At 55.4% G+C, this 21643-nt stretch overlaps 1 pseudogene; it reads right to left on the bottom strand.

The window, feature by feature from the left end:
* Positions 1 to 932: 932 nt before the first annotated feature.
* Positions 933 to 21643, bottom strand: part of LOC137319866 (serine/threonine-protein kinase 36-like) — a 27281-nt pseudogene continuing 6570 nt past the window's right edge.

Here is a 21643-nt window from a genome sequence, read left to right on the forward strand (position 1 = left end):
TCAGGAGCCAGCGGCTGATCAGAGGTGAAATCGGAGCAACCAACCCCGAAACCAGTGAACACTGGAAATTCAAACATCTCTTCAATCGAAGGAGGAAAATGGTCTCCCTCTGTACTGGGGTCCGGGGTCCCCTCTCCCCCTACCCCTGTCTGTTCCCTATCGCCTCTTGATCCCTTGTCCTGCATCCCTCTCTCTCCTCTCCGTTTCTCTCTGACCCCTCCGTTTCCACTCTGTTTTTCTCTCCCCTCTGTTTCCCCTTCTCTCTGTCCCCTGTTTCCCCCTTCTCTCTCTGTCCCCTCTGTTTTTCTCTCCCCTCTGTTTCCCCCTTCTCTCTCTGTCCCCTCTGTTTCCCCTTCTCTCTCTGTCCCCTCTGTTTCCCCCTTCTCTCTCTCTCCCCTGTTTCCCCTTCTCTGTCCCCTCTGTTTCCCCCTTCTCTCTCTGTCCCTTCTATTTCCCCCTTCTCTCTCTGTCCCGTTTCCCCCTTCTCTCTCTGTACCCTCTGTTTCCCCCTTCTCTCTCTGTCCCCTCTGATTCCCCCTTCTCTCTGTCCCCCGTTTCCCCTTCTCTCTCTCGTCCCTCCGTTTCCCCTCCTCTCTCTCGCCCCTCCGTTTCCTCTCTCTCGCCCCTCCGTTTCCTCTCTCTCGCCCCTCCGTTTCCTCTCTCTCGCCCCTCCGTTTCCTCTCTCTCTTCCCCCCTCCGTTTCCCCTCTCTCCCCCTGCCTTTTCCCCTCTCTGTCCCCTCCGTTTCCCCCTCTCTCTCCCCCCTCCGTTTCCCCTCTCTGTCCCCGCCTTTTCCCCTCTCTCTGTCTCCTCCGTTTCCCCCTCTCTCTCCCTCTCTGCCACCTCCGTTTCCCCTCTCCCTCTCTGTCTCCCCACATTTCCCCTCTCTGTCCCCTCCTTTTCCCCTCTCTCTGTCCCCTCCGTTTCCCCCTTTCTCTCCCTCTCTGCTCCCTCTGTTTCCCCACTCCACCGGTCCCCGATAAACCCTTTGGGCTGGTGCGTTGATCGTTCCCTGGCCCCACAGCTCCTGTTCCTGTTATTCACTCGCTGTTTGCGGGTCTCAGGATGTCCATCAGCCTGTTGCAGTGACGGAGGAGGGAGTGGGCTGAGGTCCTGGGGCTCATCGCATGGCCCGGTCCAGAGAGGGCAGCTTTCTGTTCTGTCCTCTGACACACGACCGAGAGCCTCTCGCAGGACTTCAGGGAGATCAGCACCTGGGGGGAAATATTCACACAGTGCACAGTCAGTCAAGGCGGAGGGGTACACATTCGACAGTGCACAAGGCACCAGTCAATGACCTTTTCCCCATTCACCACATTCAACTCCCGAGAACCCCTTCCTGTATCTGGGGAGGTCCTTCTAACCCCCTCTCTCACACTCCAGTATCTTGGGTGGTCCCTCGAGCCCCCTCTCTCACACTCCTGCATCTGGGGAGGTCCCTCTAACCCCCTCTCTCACACTCCTGCATCTGGGGAGGTCCCTCTAACCCCCTCTTTCACACTCCTGTATCAGGGGAGGTCCCTCGAACCCCCTCTCTCACTCTCCTGTATCTGGGGAGGTCCCTCTAACCCCCTCTCTCACACTCCTGTATCTGGGGAGGTCCCTCGAACCGCCTCTCTCACACTCCTGTATCTGGGGAGGTCTCTCTAACCCCCTCTCTCACACTCCTGTATCTGGGGAGGTCCCTCTAACCCCCTCTCTCACAATCCTGCATCTGGGGAGTTCCCTCTATCCCCTCTCTCACACTCCTGTATCTGGGGAGGTCTCTCTAACCCCCTCTCTCACACTCCTGTATCTGGGGAGGTCCCTCTAACCCCCTCTCTCACACTCCTGTATCTGGGGAGGTCCCTCTAACCCTCTCTCTCACACACTCCTGTATCTGGAGAGGTCCCTCTAACCCCCTCTCTCACACTCCTGTATCTGGGGAGGTCCCTCTAACCCCTCTCTCACAATCCTGTATCTGGGGAGGTCCCTCTAACCCCTCTCTCACAATCCTGTATCTGGGGAGGTCCCTCTAACCCCTCTCTCACACTCCTGTATCTGGGGAGGTCCCTCTAACCCCCTCTCTCACACTCCTGTATCTGGGGAGGTCGCTCTAACCCCTCTCTCACACTCCTGTATCTGGGGACGTCCCTCTAACCCCTCTCTCACACTCCTGTATCTGGGGAGGTCCCTCTAACCCCCTCTCTCACACTCCTGTATCTGGGGAGGTCCCTCTAACCCCTCTCTCACACTCCTGTATCTGGGGACGTCCCTCTAACCCCTCTCTCACACTCCTGTATCTGGGGAGGTCCCTCTAACCCCCTCTCTCACACTCCTGTATCTGGGGAGGTCCCTCTAACCCCTCTCTCACTCTCCTGTATCTGGGGAGGTCCCTCTAACCCCCTCTCTCACACTCCTGTATCTGGGGAGGTCCCTCTAACCCTCTCTCTCACACTCCTGTATCTGGGGAGGTCCCTCTAACCCTCTCTCACACTCCTGTATCTGGGGAGGTCTCTCTAACCCTCTCTCACACTCCTGTATCTGGGGAGGTCTCTCTAACCCTCTCTCACACACTCCTGTATCTGGGGAGGTCCCTCTAACCCCCTCTCTCACACTCCTGTATCTGGGGAGGTCCCTCTAACCCCCTCTCTCACTCTCCTATATCTGGGGAGGTCCCTCTAACCCCCTCTCTCACACTCCTGTACCTGGGGAGGTCCCTCAAACCCCCTCTCTCACACTCCTGTATCTGGGGAGGTCCCTCTAACCCCCTCTCTCACACTCCTGTATCTGGGGAGGTCCCTCGAACCGCCTCTCTCACACTCCTGTATCTGGGGAGGTCCCTCTAACCCTCTCTCACACTCCTGTATCTGGGGAGGTCCCTCTAACCCTCTCTCACACTCCTGTATCTGGGGAGGTCCCTCTAACCCCCTCTCTCACACTCCTGTATCTGGGGAGGTCCCTCTAACCCCCTCTCACACTCCTGTATCTGGGGAGGTCCCTCTAACCCCTCTCTCACACTCCTGTATCTGGGGAGGTCCCTCTAACCCTCTCTCTCACACTCCTGTATCTGGGGAGGTCCCACTAACCCCCTCTCTCACACTCCTGTATCTGGGGAGGTCTCGCTAACCCCTCTCTCACACTCCTGTATCTGGGGAGGTCCCTCGAACCCCCTCTCTCACACTCCTGTATCTGGGGAGGTCCCTCTAACCCCTCTCTCACACTCCTGTATCTGGGGAGGTCCCTCTCACCCCTCTCTCACACTCCTGTATCTCGGGAGGTCCCTCTAACCCCGTCTCAGACACTCCTGTATCTGGGGAGGTCGCTCTAACCCCTCTCTCACACTCCTGTATCTGGGGAGGTCCCTCTAACCCCTCTCTAACACACTCCTGTATCTTGGGAGGTCCCTCTAACCCTCTCTAACACACTCCTGTATCTGGGGAGGTCCCTCTAACCCCTCTCTCACACTCCTGTATCTGAGGAGGTCCCTCTAACCCCCTCTCTCACACACTCCTGTATCTGGGGAGGTCCCTCTAACCCCTCTCTCACACTCCTGTATCTGAGGAGGTCCCTCTAACCCCCTCTCTCACACACTCCTGTATCTGGGGAGGTCCCTCTAACCCCCTCTCTCACACTCCTGTATCTGGGGAGGTCCCTCTAACCCCCTCTCACACTCCTGTATCTGGGGAGGTCCCTCTAACCCCCTCTCACACTCCTGTATCTGGGATGGTCCCTCTAACCCCTCTCTCACACTCCTGTATCTGGAGAGGTCCCTCTAACCCCCTCTCTCACACTCCTGTATCTGGGATGGTCCCTCTAACCCCTCTCTCACACTCCTGTATCTGGGGAGGTCCCTCTAACCCCTCTCTCACACTCCTGTATCTGGGGAGGTCCCTCTAACCCCCTCTCTCACACTCCTGTATCTGGGGAGGTCCCTCTAACCCCCTCTCACACTCCTGTATCTGGGGAGGTCCCTCTAACCCCCTCTCACACTCCTGTATCTGGGATGGTCCCTCTAACCCCTCTCTCACACTCCTGTATCTGGAGAGGTCCCTCTAACCCCCTCTCTCACACTCCTGTATCTGGGATGGTCCCTCTAACCCCTCTCTCACACTCCTGTATCTGGGGAGGTCCCTCTAACCCCTCTCTCACACTCCTGTATCTGGGGAGGTCCCTCTAACCCCTCTCTCACACTCCTGTATCTGGGGAGGTCCCTCTAACCCCCCCTCTCTCACACTCCTGTATCTGGGGAGGTCTCTCTAACCCCTCTCTCACACTCCTGTATCTGGAGAGGTCTCTCTAACCCCTCTCTCACACTCCTGTATCTGGGGAGGTCCCTCTAACCCCTCTCTCACACTCCTGTATCTGGGGAGGTCCCTCTAACCCCTCTCTCACACTCCTGTATCTGGAGAGGTCTCTCTAACCCCTCTCTCACACTCCTGTATCTGGGGAGGTCCCTCTAACCCCCTCTCTCACACTCCTGTATCTGGGGAGGTCCCTCTAACCCCTCTCTCACACTCCTGTATCTGGGGAGGTCGCTCTAACCCCTTGTAAGATTCTCAAAATTCACAGATCCCCCAAAACTCGGAGAAAAACCCTAAAATGCCCTGAGTAAGGGAAAACTTTGGCCATTGACTATAATCCTAAATGTGGAGATGCCGTGATGGACTGGGGTGGACAAATGTGAGGAATCTTACAACACCAGGTTATAGTCCAACAGTTTTATTTGAAAATCACAAGCTTTCGGAGGCTTTCTCCTTCGTCAGGTGAAGGAGAAAGCCTCCGAAAGCTTGTGATTTTCAAATAAAACTGTTGGACTATAACCTGGTGTTGTAAGATTCCTTACATTTATAATCCTAAAATGGAAGGATAGGTATGAGGTCACCAGACGAAATCAACACACACACACCGTGGAACTTCGGAGAATTACTGCTTCAGACATGTCTCTGTTTTAATGCAAAACCGACAGCAGGTGGTCGACACTCAGCACTAATTCGAAAGGCAGTCGGCCATTGAAAGAGGCAACTGCTCCAGACTGGTGGGGCCATGTTTTTGTTTTAATGCAAAAACCATCAACACCTCGGACGTTGGATACAAAAGGAAGCCTGTATCCCAGGTGATCAGCAAATTGGAATTAACAATGACCCATCGGGAGAAGCAATGGCAACATGATTGTTTACAATTGTCAACCCCAGTCCATCACCGGCATCTCCACATCATAACATGATGAGGGACAGTCAAAAATCCATCAAAGATTCTTAAGTACTTTGTAAGAACTGTTTAAACAGACATGAAGTGTTTTTTTTTAAAGTGACAAAGACCAGTTGTAAGAGAGGGATACACAAGTGGAAACTCGAAACCTCTCTCTCTCTCTGCCTTGCTGGCTCTGGGGGGCTGCTTGTCTTGGTTCTGCCTGTCTTGGGAAGGAAGAGCAGTTTCCAGCAAACAACAAGGCGAGGGAGAAGGCAGTTTGACAGGGAAGGTCAGCAGCTCGAGAAGCAGGCCGACACACAAGAAGAAACCAGAGCAACGGCCCCAGTGACCATCAGACACCTCGCGGCAACAAGGGCCTTACGAAACAACCAACCGAATATTACCACCAACCAACCGGGTAATATTGAGCCACCGCGACCAAAGAGAACCAACTCGGGAGAAAACCGAAGATCCGCAAAGTTTCCACTCTACGATCTATTTCTGACTTACCTCTGGGTGAATTACTGTCAAGGGTTCGTTTGGTGAGCATTATCTCTGGTCCTTTAGAATCCAACCTAGCTAGTACAGTGCGATTTGGAGGGGTGGGGTATCTTTCTACTGTAATTTCCCTCGTGTGTACTGCAGTGTTCCCCATTTTATTAGAGTGTGAAGATTGTTGTGTTGTATTTTCTCTCTTGAATAAAGGTCAAAGTTTCTTGCACCAAAACCAGTTGTCTGCTGCACTTTGTCACAACCCCCTAAAAAGTCCAAGGTCCAGAACCCAGGGAGTGGGAGCGATTCAAACCGCTCAGAAGTCAGAGGTGAAGCTGACACACACCACCACCCCCAACACCTTCTCTTACACTCCTGTATCTGGGGAGGTCCCTCTAACCCCTCTCTCACTCTCCTGTATCTGGGGAGGTCCCTCTAACCCCTCTCTCACACTCCTGTATCTGGGGAGGTCCCTCTAACCCCTCTCTCACTCTCCTGTATCTTGGGAGGTCCCTCTAACCCCTCTCTTACACTCCTGTATCTTGGGAGGTCCCTCTAACCCCTCTCTCACTCTCCTGTATCTTGGGAGGTCCCTCTAACCCCTCTCTCACTCTCCTGTATCTTGGGAGGTCCCTCTAACCCCTCTCTTACACTCCTGTATCTTGGGAGGTCCCTCTAACCCCTCTCTCACTCTCCTGTATCTGGGGAGGTCCCTCTAACCCCCTCTCTCACACTCCTGTATCTGGGGAGGTCCCTCTAATCCCCCCTCACACTCCTGTATCTGGGGAGATCCCTCTAACCCCTCTCTCACACTCCTGTATCTGGGGAGGTCCCTCTAACCCCCTCTCTCACACTCCTGTATCTTGGGAGGTCCCTCTAACCCCTCTCTCACTCTCCTGTATCTGGGGAGATCCCTCTAACCCCTCTCTCACACTCCTGTATCTGGGGAGGTCCCTCGAACCCCTCTCTCTCACACTCCTGTATCTGGGGAGGTCCCTCTAATCCCCCCTCACACTCCTGTATCTGGGGAGGTCCCTCTAACCCCTCTCTCACACTCCTGTATCTGGGGTGGTCCCTCTAACTCCCTCTCTCACACTCCTGTATCTGCGGAGGTCCCTCTAACCCCTCTCTCACTCTCCTGTATCTGGGGAGGTCCCTCTAACCCCTCTCTCACACTCCTGTATCTGGGAGGTCTCTCTAACCCCTCTCTCACACTCCTGTTTCTGGGGAGGTCCCTCTAACCCCTCTCTCACACTCCTGTATCTGGGGAGGTCTCTCTAACCCCTCTCTCACACTCCTGTATCTTGGGAGGTCCCTCTAACCCCTCTCTCACTCTCCTGTATCTGGGGAGGTCCCTCTAACCCCTCTCTCTCACACTCCTGTATCTGGGGAGGTCCCTCTAATCCCTCATCACACTCCTGTATCTGGGGAGGTCCCTCTAACCCCTCTCTCACACTCCTGTATCTGGGGAGGTCCCTCTAACCCCCTCTCTCACACTCCTGTATCTGGGGAGGTCCCTCTAATCCCTCTTTCACACTCCTGTATCTGGGGAGGTCCCTCTAACCCCCCTCTCTCTCACACTCCTGTATCTGGGGAGGTCCCTCTAATCCCTCTTTCACACTCCTGTATCTGGGGAGGTCCCTCTAACCCCCCTCTCTCTCACACTCCTGTATCTGGGGAGGTCCCTCTAACCCCTCTCTCTCACACTCCTGTATCTGGGGAGGTCCCTCTAATCCCTCTTTCACACTCCTGTATCTGGGGAGGTCCCTCTAACCCCCCTCTCTCTCACACTCCTGTATCTGGGGAGGTCCCTCTAATCCCTCTTTCACACTCCTGTATCTGGGGAGGTCCCTCTAACCCCCTCTCTCACACTCCTGTATCTGGGGTGGTCCCTCTAACTCCCTCTCTCTCACACTCCTGTATCTGGGGAGGTCCCTCTAATCCCTCTTTCACACTCCTGTATCTGGGGAAGTCCCTCTAACTCCCTCTCTCACACTCCTGTATCTGGGGAGGTCCCTCTAACCCCTCTCTCTCACACTCCTGTATCTGGGGAGGTCCCTCTAATCCCTCTTTCACACTCCTGTATCTGGGGAGGTCCCTCTAACTCCCTCTCTCACACTCCTGTATCTGGGGAGGTCCCTCTAACCCCCTCTCTCACACACTCCTGTATCTGGGGAGGTCCCTCTAATCCCTCTCTCACACTCCTGTATCTGGGGAGGTCCCTCTAACCCCCTCTCTCTCACACTCCTGTATCTGGGGAGGTCCCTCTAATCCCTCTCTCACACTCCTGTATCTGGGGAGGTCCCTCTAAACCCTCTCTCACACTCCTGTATCTGGGGAGGTCCCTCTAACCTCCTCTCTCACACTCCTGTATCTGGGGAGGTCCCTCTAACCCCCTCTCACACTCCTGTATCTGGGGAGGTCCCTCTAACCTCCTCTCTCACACTCCTGTATCTGGGGAGGTCCCTCTAACCCCTCTCTCACACTCCTGTATCTGGAGAGGTCCCTCTAACCCCCCTCTCTCTCACACTCCTGTATCTGGGGAGGTGCCTCTAACTCCCTCTCTCACACTCCTGTATCTGGGGAGGTCCCTCTAACCCCTCTCTCACACACTCCTGTATCTGGGGAGATCCCTCTAATCCCTCTTTCACACTCCTGTATCTGGGGAGGTCCCTCTAACCCCTCTCTCTCACACTCCTGTATCTGGGGAGGTCCCTCTAATCCCTCATCACACTCCTGTATCTGGGGAGGTCCCTCTAACCCCTCTCTCACACTCCTGTATCTGGGGAGGTCCCTCTAACCCCCTCTCTCACACTCCTGTATCTGGGGAGGTCCCTCTAATCCCTCTTTCACACTCCTGTATCTGGGGAGGTCCCTCTAACCCCCCTCTCTCTCACACTCCTGTATCTGGGGAGGTCCCTCTAATCCCTCTTTCACACTCCTGTATCTGGGGAGGTCCCTCTAACCCCCTCTCTCTCACACTCCTGTATCTGGGGAGGTCCCTCTAACCCCTCTCTCTCACACTCCTGTATCTGGGGAGGTCCCTCTAATCCCTCTTTCACACTCCTGTATCTGGGGAGGTCCCTCTAACCCCCCTCTCTCTCACACTCCTGTATCTGGGGAGGTCCCTCTAATCCCTCTTTCACACTCCTGTATCTGGGGAGGTCCCTCTAACCCCCTCTCTCACACTCCTGTATCTGGGGTGGTCCCTCTAACTCCCTCTCTCTCACACTCCTGTATCTGGGGAGGTCCCTCTAATCCCTCTTTCACACTCCTGTATCTGGGGAAGTCCCTCTAACTCCCTCTCTCACACTCCTGTATCTGGGGAGGTCCCTCTAACCCCTCTCTCTCACACTCCTGTATCTGGGGAGGTCCCTCTAATCCCTCTTTCACACTCCTGTATCTGGGGAGGTCCCTCTAACTCCCTCTCTCACACTCCTGTATCTGGGGAGGTCCCTCTAACCCCCTCTCTCACACACTCCTGTATCTGGGGAGGTCCCTCTAATCCCTCTCTCACACTCCTGTATCTGGGGAGGTCCCTCTAACCCCCTCTCTCTCACACTCCTGTATCTGGGGAGGTCCCTCTAATCCCTCTCTCACACTCCTGTATCTGGGGAGGTCCCTCTAACCCCTCTCTCACACTCCTGTATCTGGGGAGGTCCCTCTAACCTCCTCTCTCACACTCCTGTATCTGGGGAGGTCCCTCTAACCCCCTCTCACACTCCTGTATCTGGGGAGGTCCCTCTAACCTCCTCTCTCACACTCCTGTATCTGGGGAGGTCCCTCTAACCCCTCTCTCACACTCCTGTATCTGGAGAGGTCCCTCTAACCCCCCTCTCTCTCACACTCCTGTATCTGGGGAGGTGCCTCTAACTCCCTCTCTCACACTCCTGTATCTGGGGAGGTCCCTCTAACCCCTCTCTCACACACTCCTGTATCTGGGGAGATCCCTCTAATCCCTCTTTCACACTCCTGTATCTGGGGAGGTCCCTCTAACCCCCTCTCTCACACTCCTGTATCTGGGGAGGTCCCTCTAACCCCCTCTCTCACACTCCTGTATCTGGGGTGGTCCCTCTAACTCCCTCTCTCACACTCCTGTATCTGCGGAGGTCCCTCTAACCCCCTCTCTCACACTCCTGTATCTGGGGAGGTCTCTCTAACCCCCTCTCTCACACTCCTGTATCTGGGGAGGTCCCTCTAACCCCTCTCTCACACTCCTGTATCTGGAGAGGTCCCTCTAACTCCCTCTCTCACACTCCTGTATCTGGGGAGGTCTCTCTAACCCCTCTCTCACACTCCTGTATCTGGGGAGGTCCCTCTAACCCCTCTCTCACACTCCTGTATCTGGGGAGGTCCCTCTAACCCCTCTCTCACACTCCTGTATCTGGGGAGGTCCCTCTAATCCCTCTCTCACACACTCCTGTATCTGGGGAGGTCCCTCTAATCCCTCATCACACTCCTGTATCTGGGGAGGTCCCTCTAATCCCTCTCTCTCATACTCCTGTATCTGGGGAGGTCCCTCTAACTCCCTCTCTCACACTCCTCTATCTGGGGAGGTCTCTCTAACCCCTCTCTCACACTCCTGTATCTGGGGTCGTCCCTCTAACTCCCTCTCTCACACTCCTGTATCTGGGGAGGTCTCTCTAACCCCTCTCTCACACTCCTGTATCTGGGGAGGTCCCTCTAACCCCTCTCTCACACTCCTGTATCTGGGGAGGTCCCTCTAACCCCTCTCTCACACTCCTGTATCTGGGGAGGTCCCTCTAATCCCTCTCTCACACACTCCTGTATCTGGGGAGGTCCCTCTAATCCCTCGTCACACTCCTGTATCTGGGGAGGTCCCTCTAATCCCTCTCTCTCATACTCCTGTATCTGGGGAGGTCCCTCTAATTCCTCTCTCACACTCCTCTATCTGGGGAGGTCTCTCTAACCCCTCTCTCACACTCCTGTATCTGGGGAGGTCTCTCTAACCCCTCTCTCACACTCCTGTATCTGGAGAGATCCCTCTAACCCCTCTCTCACACTCCTGTATCTGGGGAGGTCCCTCTAACCCCCTCTCTCACACTCCTGTATCTGGGGAGGTCCCTCTAATCCCCCCTCACACTCCTGTATCTGGGGAGGTCCCTCTAACCCCCTCTCTCCACTCTTGTATCTGGGGAGGTCCCTCTAACCCCTCTCTCACTCTCCTGTATCTGGGGAGGTCCCTCTAACCCCCTCGCTCCACTCTTGTATCTGGGGAGGTCCCTCCAATCCCCTCTCTCACACTCCTGTATCTGGGGAGGTCCCTCTAACCCCCTCTCTCCACTCTTGTATCTGGGGAGGTCCCTCTAACCCCCTCTCTCCACTCCTGTATCTGGGGAGGTCCCTCTAACTCCCTCGCTCCACTCTTGTATCTGGGGAGGTCCCTCTAACCCCCTCTCTCCACTCTTGTATCTGGGGAGGTCCCTCTAACCCCCTCTCTCACACTCCTGTATCCAGGGAGGTCCCTCTAAACCCCCTCTCTCCACTCATGTATCTGGGGAGGTCCCTCTAACCCCCTCTCTCACACTCCTGTATCCAGGGAGGTCCCTCTAAACCCCTCTCTCACACTCCTGTATCCAGGGAGGTCCCTCTAACCCCCTCTCTCACACTCCTGTATCCAGGGAGGTCCCTCTAAACCCCTCTCTCACACTCCTGTATCCAGGGAGGTCCCTCTAACCCCCTCTCTCACACTCCTGTATCTGGGGAGGTCCCTCTAACTCCCTCGCTCCACTCTTGTATCTGGGGAGATCCCTCTAACCCCCTCTCTCCACTCTTGTATCTGGGGAGGTCCCTCTAACCCCTCTCTCACACACTCCTGTATCTGGGGAGGTCCCTCTAACCCCTCTCTCACACTCCTGTATCTGGGGAGGTCCCTCTAACCCCCTCTCTCACACTCCTGTATCTGGGGAGGTCCCTCTAACCCCTCTCTCACACACTCCTGTATCTGGGGAGGTCTCTCTAACCCTCTCTCTCTCACACTCCTGTATCTGGGGAGGTCCCTCTAACCCCCTCTCTCACACTCCTGTATCCAGGGAGGTCCCTCTAAACCCCCTCTCACACTCCTGTATCCAGGGAGTTCCCTCTAAACCCCCTCTCTCCACTCTTGTATCTGGGGAGGTCCCTCTAACCCCCTCTCTCACACTCCTGTATCCAGGGAGGTCCCTCTAAACCCCTCTCTCACACTCCTGTATCTGGGGAGGTCCCTCTAACCCCCTCTCTCACACTCCTGTATCCAGGGAGGTCCCTCTAAACCCCTCTCTCACACTCCTGTATCCAGGGAGGTCCCTCTAAACCCCTCTCTCACACTCCTGTATCCAGGGAGGTCCCTCTAAACCCCCACCCCTCCCCCTGTCCGCTACCCACAGGCCCCTCCACTGCCCACAGGCCCGTCCCCCTGTCCGCTCCCCATAGGCCCCTCCCCCTGCCCACCGGCCCCTCCCTCTGCCCACAGGCCCCTCCCTCTCCCCACAAGCCCCTCCCCCTGTCCTCTCCCCACAGGCCCCTCCCCGTCCGCTCCCCACAGGCCCCTCCCTCTCTCCACAGGCCCCTCCCCCAGACTCACCTCCCGTATCGGTGCCCACTGACTCAGGGCCCGCAGTGCCGCCAGCGCTGCCTCCCTCACGCACGGCTGCCCGTCCCGGCAGGCCAGCTCCAGTAGACGTTGGGGAGCCGCGGCTCGGAGCAGCCCCCGGCCCAGCTCAGCCCGGACCCTGGCCCCCTCCTCTCCCCGGAGCCCGGTCGCCAGGTTGCCCAGGGCCGAGGCAGCGTGTCGCCGGGTGCGGGGCTGGGGGTCGGCCAGCAGCCCGACCACCCTGGGCAGGGCAGGGAGCAGGGAGGCCGCGTTGCCGGGCCGGTAGGCTGCGTTGCCGGCGGCGAAGCTGGCCGAGCGGCGGACCCCGGGGTCGGCGTCCCACAGCCGCTCCACGACCTTGGCCAGCAGCCGGGCCGGGCTCCAGCCCTGATCCCCGGCCGGGCGGAGCAGCAGGTGGCCCACCAGACCACAGGCCTTGGCCCGCACCCCGCTGTCCTGGTGATCGAGGGCCAGCTCCAGGGGCTGGCTGGCGGCGGCGGCGGCCAGGAAGGGCAGGGGTCCGGGTGCGGCCGAGGCCCGGGCCGCCTGGCCCAGGAGGGAGAGCAGCTGGCGGATGGCCGGGGTCTGGGCCGACCGCAGCAGGGCGGCAAAGTAGGCGGAGGCCTGGGCTGGGGGCGAACAGGACACGAACTGGGAGACGAAGGGCCGGCCGCTGATCGACAGGCGGCAGAGGAGGCTCAGCGGGGGCTCGGTCAGAGGCAGCGGGAGACGGAGTAGAGTCACCTGGTGGAGGGGGACGGGGGGAGGGGGCAAGAGGGAGGGGGGGAGGGGGAGGGAGAGAGAAAGGAAGGGAGGGGGGGAGGGAGAGAGAAAGGAAGGGAGGGAGGGAGAGAGGGAGGGAGAGGGAGCAAGTGAGGGAGAGGGAGAAGGAGGGGGAGAGTGAGAGAGGGAGGGGGAGAGAGGGAGGGAGGGGGAGAGAGAGGGAGGGAGGGAGAGGGAGAGAGAGGGAGGGAGAGAGGGAGGGAGAGGGAGAAGGAGGGGGAGAGTGAGAGAGGGAGGGGGAGAGAGAGGGAGGGAGGGAGGGAGAGGAAGAGAGAAAGGAAGGGAGGGGGGGAGGGAGAGAGAAAGGAAGGGAGGGAGGGAGAGGGAGCAAGTGAGGGAGAGGGAGAAGGAGGGGGAGAGTGAGAGAGGGAGGGGGAGAGAGGGGGAGAGAGAGGGAGGGAGGGAGGGAGAGGGAGAGAGAGGGAGGGAGAGAGGGAGGGAGAGGGAGCAAGTGAGGGAGAGGGAGAAGGAGGGGGGAGAGTGAGAGAGGGAGGGGAGAGAGGGAGGGGGAGAAAGGGAGATAGAGAGGAGGCGGGAGAGATGGAGGGGTGGAGAGAGAGGGAAGGGGAGACAGGGAGATGGAGGAGGAGGGGGAGGGAGATCGAAGAAGGGGAGAAGGAGGTGAAAGAGGGAGGGGGAGACGGAGACGGAGGGGGCAAGTGAGGGAGAAGGAGAGGGAGAGAGAGGGAGGGGGAGAGAGAGAGGGAGGGGAGAGACAAAAACATCGAATTAAAACATTATAAAAATCGATCTTATCATTCCACCCTTAATGGCTGGAATCCCCCCACTGAGAAAGCGACATTCATCAGGGATAGTCGATGCACTGACTGTGTGTCTCTCTCAGAGTGTGAGTGTCTCAGAGAGTGTGTGTGTCTCAGAGAGAGAGAGTGAGTGTGTGTCTCAGAGAGTGTGTGTGTCTCAGAGAGAGAGAGTGAGTGTGTGTCTCAGAGAGTGTGTGTGTCTCAGAGAGTGTGTGTGTCTCAGAGAGTGAGTGTCTCAGAGAGTGTGTGTCTCAGAGAGAGAGAGTGAGTGTGTGTCTCAGAGAGTGTGTGTCTCAGAGAGAGAGAGTGAGTGTGTGTCTCAGAGAGTGTGCGTCTCAGAGAGTGAGCGTCTCAGAGAGTGAGCGTCTCAGAGAGTGAGTGTCTCAGAGAGTGTGTGTCTCAGAGAGTGTGTGTCTCAGAGAGTGTGTGTCTCAGAGAGTGAGTGTCTCAGAGAGTGAGTGTCTCAGAGAGTGTGTGTCTCAGAGAGTGAGTGTCTCAGAGAGTGAGTGTCTCAGAGAGTGTGTGTCTCAGAGAGTGTGTGTCTCAGAGAGTGTGTGTCTCAGAGAGTGAGTGTCTCAGAGAGTGTGTGTCTCAGAGAGTGTGTGTCTCAGAGAGTGTGTGTCTCAGAGAGTGAGTGTCTCAGAGAGTGAGTGTCTCAGAGAGTGAGTGTCTCAGAGAGTGAGTGTCTCAGAGAGTGAGTGTCTCAGAGAGTGAGTGTCTCAGAGAGTGAGTGTCTCAGAGAGTGTGTGTCTCAGAGAGTGAGTGTCTCAGAGAGTGAGTGTCTCAGTGAGTGTGTGTCTCAGAGAGTGTGTGTCTCAGAGAGTGAGTGTCTCAGAGAGTGTGTGTCTCAGAGAGTGAGTGTCTCAGAGAGTGTGTGTCTCAGAGAGTGTGTGTCTCAGAGAGTGTGTGTCTCAGAGAGTGAGTGTCTCAGAGAGTGTGTGTCTCAGAGAGTGAGTGTCTCAGAGAGTGAGTGTCTCAGAGAGTGTGTGTCTCAGAGAGTGAGTGTCTCAGAGGGTGTGTGTCTCAGAGAGTGAGTCTCAGAGAGTGTGTGTCTCAGAGAGTGTGTGTCTCAGAGAGTGAGTGTCTCAGAGAGTGTGTGTCTCAGAGAGTGTGTGTCTCAGAGAGTGTGTGTCTCAGAGAGTGTGTGTCTCAGAGAGTGTGTGTCTCAGAGAGTGAGTGTCTCAGAGAGTGAGTGTCTCAGAGAGTGAGTGTCTCAGAGAGTGAGTGTCTCAGAGAGTGAGTGTCTCAGAGAGTGAGTCTCAGAGAGTGTGTGTCTCAGAGAGTGAGTGTCTCAGAGAGTGAGTGTCTCAGAGAGTGTGTGTCTCAGAGAGTGAGTGTCTCAGAGAGTGTGCGTCTCAGAGAGTGTGCGTCTCAGAGAGTGAGTGTCTCAGAGAGTGAGTGTCTCAGAGAGTGTGTGTCTCAGAGAGTGTGTGTCTCAGAGACTGTGTATCTCAGAGAGTGTGTGTCTCAGAGAGTGAGTGTCTCAGAGAGTGTGTGTCTCAGAGAGTGAGTGTCTCAGAGAGTGAGTGTCTCAGAGAGTGAGTGTCTCAGAGAGTGAGTGTCTCAGAGAGTGAGTGTCTCAGAGAGTGTGTGTCTCAGAGAGTGAGTGTCTCAGAGTGTGTGTGTCTCAGAGAGTGAGTGTCTCAGAGAGTGAGTGTCTCAGAGAGTGAGTGTCTCAGAGAGTGAGTGTCTCAGAGAGTGAGTGTCTCAGAGAGTGAGTGTCTCAGAGAGTGAGCGTCTCAGAGAGTGAGCGTCTGAGAGTGAGCGTCTCAGAGAGTGTGTGTCTCAGAGAGTGTGTGTCTCAGAGAGTGTGTGTCTCAGAGAGTGAGCGTCTGAGAGTGTGTGTCTCAGAGAGTGAGTGTCTCAGAGAGTGTGTCTCAGAGAGTGAGTGTCGCAGAGAGTGTGTGTCTCAGAGAATGTGTGTCTCAGAGAGTGAGTGTCTCAGAGAGTGAGTGTCTCAGAGAGTGAGTGTCTCAGAGAGTGAGTGTCTCAGAGAGTGTGTGTCTCAGAGAGTGAGTGTCTCAGAGAGTGAGTGTCTCAGAGAGTGAGTGTCTCAGAGAGTGAGTGTCTCAGAGAGTGAGTGTCTCAGAGAGTGTGTCTCAGAGAGTGAGTGTCTCAGAGAGTGAGTGTCTCAGAGAGTGTGTGTCACAGAGAGTGAGTGTCTCAGAGAGTGTGTGTGTCAGAGAGTGAGTGTCTCAGAAAGTGTTTGTCTTAGAGAGTGAGTGTCTCAGAGAGTGAGCGTCTCAGAAAGTGTTTGTCTCAGAAAGTGTGTGTCTCAGAGAGTGAGTGTCTCAGAGAGTGAGTGTCTCAGAGAGTGAGTGTCTCAGAGAGTGTGTGTCTCAGAGAGTGAGCGTCTGAGAGAGAGCGTCTCAGAGAGTGCGTGTCTCAGAGAGTGAGTGTCTCAGAGAGTGTGTGTCTCAGAGAGTGAGCGTCTGAGAGTGAGTGTCGCAGAGAGTGAGTGTCGCAGAGAGTGAGTGTCGCAGAGAGTGAGTGTCGCAGAGAGTGTGTGTCTCAGAGAGTGAGTGTCTCAGAGAGTGTGTGTCTCAGAGAGTGTGTGTCTCAGAGAGTGTGTGTCTCAGAGAGTGTGTCTCAGAGAGTGAGTGTCTCAGAGAGTGTGTGTCTCAGAGAGTGAGTGTCTCAGAGAGTGTGTGTCTCAGAGAGTGTGTGTCTCAGAGAGTGAGTGTCTCAGAGAGTGTGTGTCTCAGAGAGTGAGTGTCTCAGAGAGTGAGTGTCTCAGAGAGTGAGCGTCTCAGAGAGTGAGCGTCTCAGAGAGTGAGCGTCTCAGAGAGTGAGTGTCTCAGAGAGTGTGTGTCTCAGACAGTGAGTGTCTCAGACAGTGAGTGTCGCAGAGAGTGTGTGTCTCAGAGAGTGTGTGTCTCAGAGAGTGAGCGTCTCAGAGAGTGTGTGTCTCAGAGAGTGTGTGTCTCAGAGAGTGAGTGTCTCAGAGAGTGAGTGTCTCAGAGAGTGAGTGTCTCAGAGAGTGAGTGTCTCAGAGAGTGAGTGTCTCAGAGAGTGAGTGTCTCAGAGAGTGAGTGTCTCAGAGAGTGAGTGTCTCAGAGAGTGAGTGTCTCAGAGAGTGAGTGTCTCAGACAGTGAGTGTCGCAGAGAGTGTGTGTCTCAGAGAGTGTGTGTCTCAGAGAGTGAGCGTCTCAGAGAGTGAGCGTCTCAGAGAGTGTGCGTCGCAGAGAGTGAGTGTCTCAGAGAGTGTGTGTCTCAGAGAGTGAGTGTCTCAGAGAGTGAGTGTCTCAGAGAGTGAGTGTCTCAGAGAGTGAGTGTCTCAGAGAGTGTGTGTCTCAGAGAGTGTGTGTCTCAGAGAGTGTGTGTCTCAGAGAGTGTGTGTCTCAGAGAGTGAGTGTCTCAGAGAGTGTGTGTCTCAGAGAGTGAGTATCTCAGAGAGTGAGTGTCTCAGAGAGTGTGTGTCGCAGAGAGTGTGTGTCGCAGAGAGTGAGTGTCTCAGAGAGTGAGTGTCTCAGAGAGTGAGTGTCTCAGAGAGTGAGTGTCTCAGAGAGTGAGTGTCTCAGAGAGTGTGTGTCTCAGAGAGTGAGTATCTCAGAGAGTGAGTGTCTCAGAGAGTGAGTGTCTCAGAGAGTGTGTGTCTCAGAGAGTGAGTGTCTCAGAGAGTGTGTGTCTCAGAGAGTGTGTGTCTCAGAGAGTGTGTGTCTCAGAGAGTGTGTGTCGCAGAGAGTGAGTGTCTCAGAGAGTGAGTGTCTCAGAGAGTGTGTGTCTCAGAGAGTGTGTGTCTCAGAGAGTGAGTGTCTCAGAGAGTGAGTGTCTCAGAGAGTGAGTGTCTCAGAGAGTGTGTGTCTCAGAGAGTGAGTGTCGCAGAGAGAGAGTGTCTCAGAGAGTGTGTGTCTCAGAGAGTGTGTGTCTCAGAGAGTGAGTGTCTCAGAGAGTGTGTGTCTCAGAGAGTGAGTGTCTCAGAGAGTGAATGTCTCAGAGAGTGAGTGTCTCAGAGAGTGAATGTCTCAGAGAGTGAGTGTCTCAGAGAGTGTGTGTCTCAGAGAGTGTGTGTCGCAGAGAGTGAGTGTCTCAGAGAGTGTGTGTCTCAGAGAGTGTGTGTCTCAGAGAGTGTGTGTCTCAGAGAGTGTGTGTCTCAGAGAGTGAGTGTCTCAGAGAGTGAGTGTCTCAGAGAGTGTGTGTCTCAGAGAGTGTGTGTCTCAGAGAGTGTGTGTCTCAGAGAGTGAGTGTCTCAGAGAGTGAGTGTCTCAGAGAGTGTGTGTCTCAGAGAGTGTGTGTCTCAGAGAGTGAGTGTCTCAGAGAGTGTGTGTCTCAGAGAGTGTGTGTCTCAGAGAGTGTGTGTCTCATGGAGTGAGTGTCTCAGAGAGTGAATGTCTCAGAGAGTGTGTGTCTCAGAGAGTGAGTGTCTCAGAGAGTGAGTGTCTCAGAGAGTGTGTGTCTCAGAGAGTGAGTGTCTCAGAGAGTGTGTGTCTCAGAGAGTGAGTGTCTCAGAGAGTGTGTGTCTCAGAGAGAGAGAGAGAGAGAGTGTGTGTCTCGGAGAGGGAGAGCGAGTGTGTGTCTCAGAGAGTGAGTGTCTCAGAGAGTGTGTGTCTCAGAGAGAGAGAGAGAGAGAGTGTGTGTCTCGGAGAGGGAGAGCGAGTGTGTGTCTCAGAGAGAGAGAGAGAATGTGTGTCTCGGAGAGGGAGAGAGAATGTGTGTCTCGGAGAGGGAGAGAGAGTGAGAGTGTGTGTGTCTCTGAGAGAGTGAGAGTGTGTGTCTCGGAGAGAGAGAGAGAGTGTGTGTCTCGGAGAGAGAGAGAGAGCGAGAGTGTGTGTGTCTCTGAGAGAGTGAGAGTGTGTGTCTCGGAGAGAGAGAGAGAGTGTGTGTCTCGGAGAGAGAGAGAGAGAGTGTGTCTCGGAGAGGGAGAGAGAGAGTGTGTGTCTCAGAGAGAGAGAGAGAGTGTGTGTCTCGGAGAGAGAGAGAGAGCGAGAGTGTGTGTCTCAGAGAGAGAGAGCGAGAGTGTGTGTCTCGGAGAGAGAGTGAGAGCGAGAGTGTGTGTCTCAGAGAGAGAGCGAGAGTGTGTGTCTCGGAGAGAGAGAGTGAGAGAGAGAGTGTGTGCCTCGGAGAGAGAGAGAGTGAGAGAGAGTGTGTGTGTCTCGGAGAGAGAGAGAGAGAGCGAGAGTGTGTGTCTCGGAGAGAGAGCGAGACTGTGTCTGTCTCGGAGTGAGAGTGTGTGTCTCGGAGTGGGAGAGAGAGCGAGACTGTGTCTGTCTCGGAGTGAGAGTGTGTGTCTCGGAGAGAGAGAGAGAGCGAGACTGTGTCTGTCTCGGAGTGAGAGTGTGTGTCTCGGAGAGAGAGAGAGAGCGAGACTGTGTCTGTCTCGGAGTGAGAGTGTGTGTCTCGGAGAGAGAGAGAGAGCGAGACTGTGTCTGTCTCGGAGTGAGAGTGTGTGTCTCGGAGAGAGTGAGAGAGAGAGTGTGTGCCTCGGAGAGAGAGAGTGAGAGAGAGTGTGTGTGTCTCGGAGAGAGAGAGAGTGAGAGAGAGTGTGTGTGTCTTGGAGAGAGAGAGACTGTGTGTCTCGGAGAGAGAGGAGAGAGAGTGAGAGAGAGTGTGTGTGTCTCGGAGAGAGAGAGACTGTGTGTCTCGGAGAGAGAGGGAGAGAGAGTGAGAGTGTGTGTGTCTCGGAGAGAGAGAGAGTGAGAGAGAGTGTGTGTGTCTCGGAGAGAGAGAGAGGGAGAGAGAGTGAGAGTGTGTGTGTCTCGGAGAGAGAGAGACTGTGTGTCTCGGAGAGAGAGGGAGAGAGAGTGAGAGAGAGTGTGTGTGTCTCGGAGAGAGAGAGACTGTGTGTCTCGGAGAGAGAGGGAGAGAGAGTGAGAGAGAGTGTGTCTCGGAGAGAGAGAGAGTGAGAGAGAGTGTGTGTGTCTCGGAGAGAGAGAGACTGTGTGTCTCGGAGAGAGAGGGAGAGAGAGTGAGAGAGAGTGTGTGTGTCTCGGAGAGAGAGAGACTGTGTGTCTCGGAGAGAGAGGGAGAGAGAGTGAGAGAGAGTGTGTGTGTCTCGGAGAGAGAGAGAGTGAGAGAGAGTGTGTGTGTCTCGGAGAGAGAGAGAGTGAGAGTGAGAGAGAGTGTGTGTGTCTCGGAGGGAGAGAGAGAGAGAGTGAGAGAGAGACTGTGTGTCTCGGAGAGAGAGGGAGAGAGAGTGAGAGAGAGTGTGTGTGTCTCGGAGAGAGAGGGAGAGAGAGAGAGAGTGTGTGTGTCTCGGAAAGAGAGAGACTGTGTGTCTCGGAGAGAGAGGGAGAGAGAGGGAGAGAGAGTGTGTGTGTCTCGGAGAGAGAGAGACTGTGTGTCTCGGAGAGAGAGGGAGAGAGAGTGAGAGAGAGTGTGTGTGTCTCGGAGAGAGAGAGACTGTGTGTCTCGGAGAGAGAGTGTGTGTGTCTCGGAGAGAGAGAGAGTGAGAGTGTGTGTGTCTCGGAGAGAGAGAGAGTGAGAGTGTGTGTGTCTCGGAGAGAGAGAGACTGTGTGTCTCGGAGAGAGAGGGAGAGAGAGGGAGAGAGAGTGAGAGTGTGTGTGTCTCGGAGAGAGAGAGAGTGAGAGAGAGTGTGTGTGTCTCGGAGAGAGAGAGACTGTGTGTCTCGGAGAGAGAGGGAGAGAGAGGGAGAGAGAGTGAGAGTGTGTGTGCCTCGGAGAGAGAGAGTGAGAGAGAGAGTGTGTGCCTCGGAGAGAGAGAGTGAGAGAGTGTGTGTGTGTCTCGGAGAGAGAGAGTGAGAGAGTGTGTGTGCGTCTCGGAGAGAGAGAGAGTGAGAGAGAGTGAGAGAGAGTGTGTGTGTCTCGGAGAGAGAGTGAGAGAGAGTGTGTGTGTCTCGGAGAGAGAGAGACTGTGTGTCTCGGAGAGAGAGGGAGAGAGAGGGAGAGAGAGTGAGAGTGTGTGTGTCTCGGAGAGAGAGAGACTGTGTGTCTCGGAGAGAGAGGGAGAGAGAGTGAGAGTGTGTGTGTCTCGAGAGAGAGAGAGTGAGAGAGAGTGTGTGTGTCTCGGAGAGAGAGAGAGAGTGTGTCTCGGAGAGAGAGGGAGAGAGAGGGAGAGAGAGTGAGAGTGTGTGTGTCTCGGAGAGAGAGAGAGTGAGAGAGAGTGTGTGTGTCTCGGAGAGTGAGAGTGAGAGAGAGTGTGTGTGTCTCGGAGAGAGAGAGACTGTGTGTCTCGGAGAGAGAGGGAGAGAGAGTGAGAGTGTGTGTGTCTCGGAGAGAGAGAGAGAGAGAGGGAGAGAGAGTGAGAGTGTGTGTGTCTCGGAGAGAGAGAGAGTGAGAGAGAGTGTGTGTGCCTCGGAGAGAGAGAGTGAGAGAGTGTGTGTGTGTCTCGGAGAGAGAGAGTGAGAGAGTGTGTGTGTGTCTCGGAGAGAGAGAGTGAGAGAGTGTGTGTGTGTCTCGGAGAGAGAGAGTGAGAGTGAGAGAGAGTGTGTGTGTCTCGGAGAGAGAGAGACTGTGTGTCTCGGAGAGAGAGGGAGAGAGAGTGAGAGTGTGTGTGTCTCGGAGAGAGAGAGAGTGAGAGAGAGTGTGTGTGTCTCGGAGAGAGAGAGAGAGTGTGTCTCGGAGAGAGAGGGAGAGAGAGGGAGAGAGAGTGAGAGTGTGTGTGTCTCGGAGAGAGAGAGAGTGAGAGAGAGTGTGTGTGTCTCGGAGAGAGAGAGTGAGAGAGTGTGTGTGTGTCTCGGAGAGAGAGAGACTGTGTGTCTCGGAGAGAGAGGGAGAGAGAGTGAGAGTGTGTGTGTCTCGAGAGAGAGAGAGAGAGAGGGAGAGAGAGTGAGAGTGTGTGTGTCTCGGAGAGAGAGAGAGTGAGAGAGAGTGTGTGTGCCTCGGAGAGAGAGAGTGAGAGAGTGTGTGTGTGTCTCGGAGAGAGAGAGTGAGAGAGTGTGTGTGTG

The sequence above is a fragment of the Heptranchias perlo genome, unplaced genomic scaffold (genome assembly GCF_035084215.1).
Source record: "Heptranchias perlo isolate sHepPer1 unplaced genomic scaffold, sHepPer1.hap1 HAP1_SCAFFOLD_913, whole genome shotgun sequence".
Taxonomy (NCBI): domain Eukaryota; kingdom Metazoa; phylum Chordata; class Chondrichthyes; order Hexanchiformes; family Hexanchidae; genus Heptranchias; species Heptranchias perlo.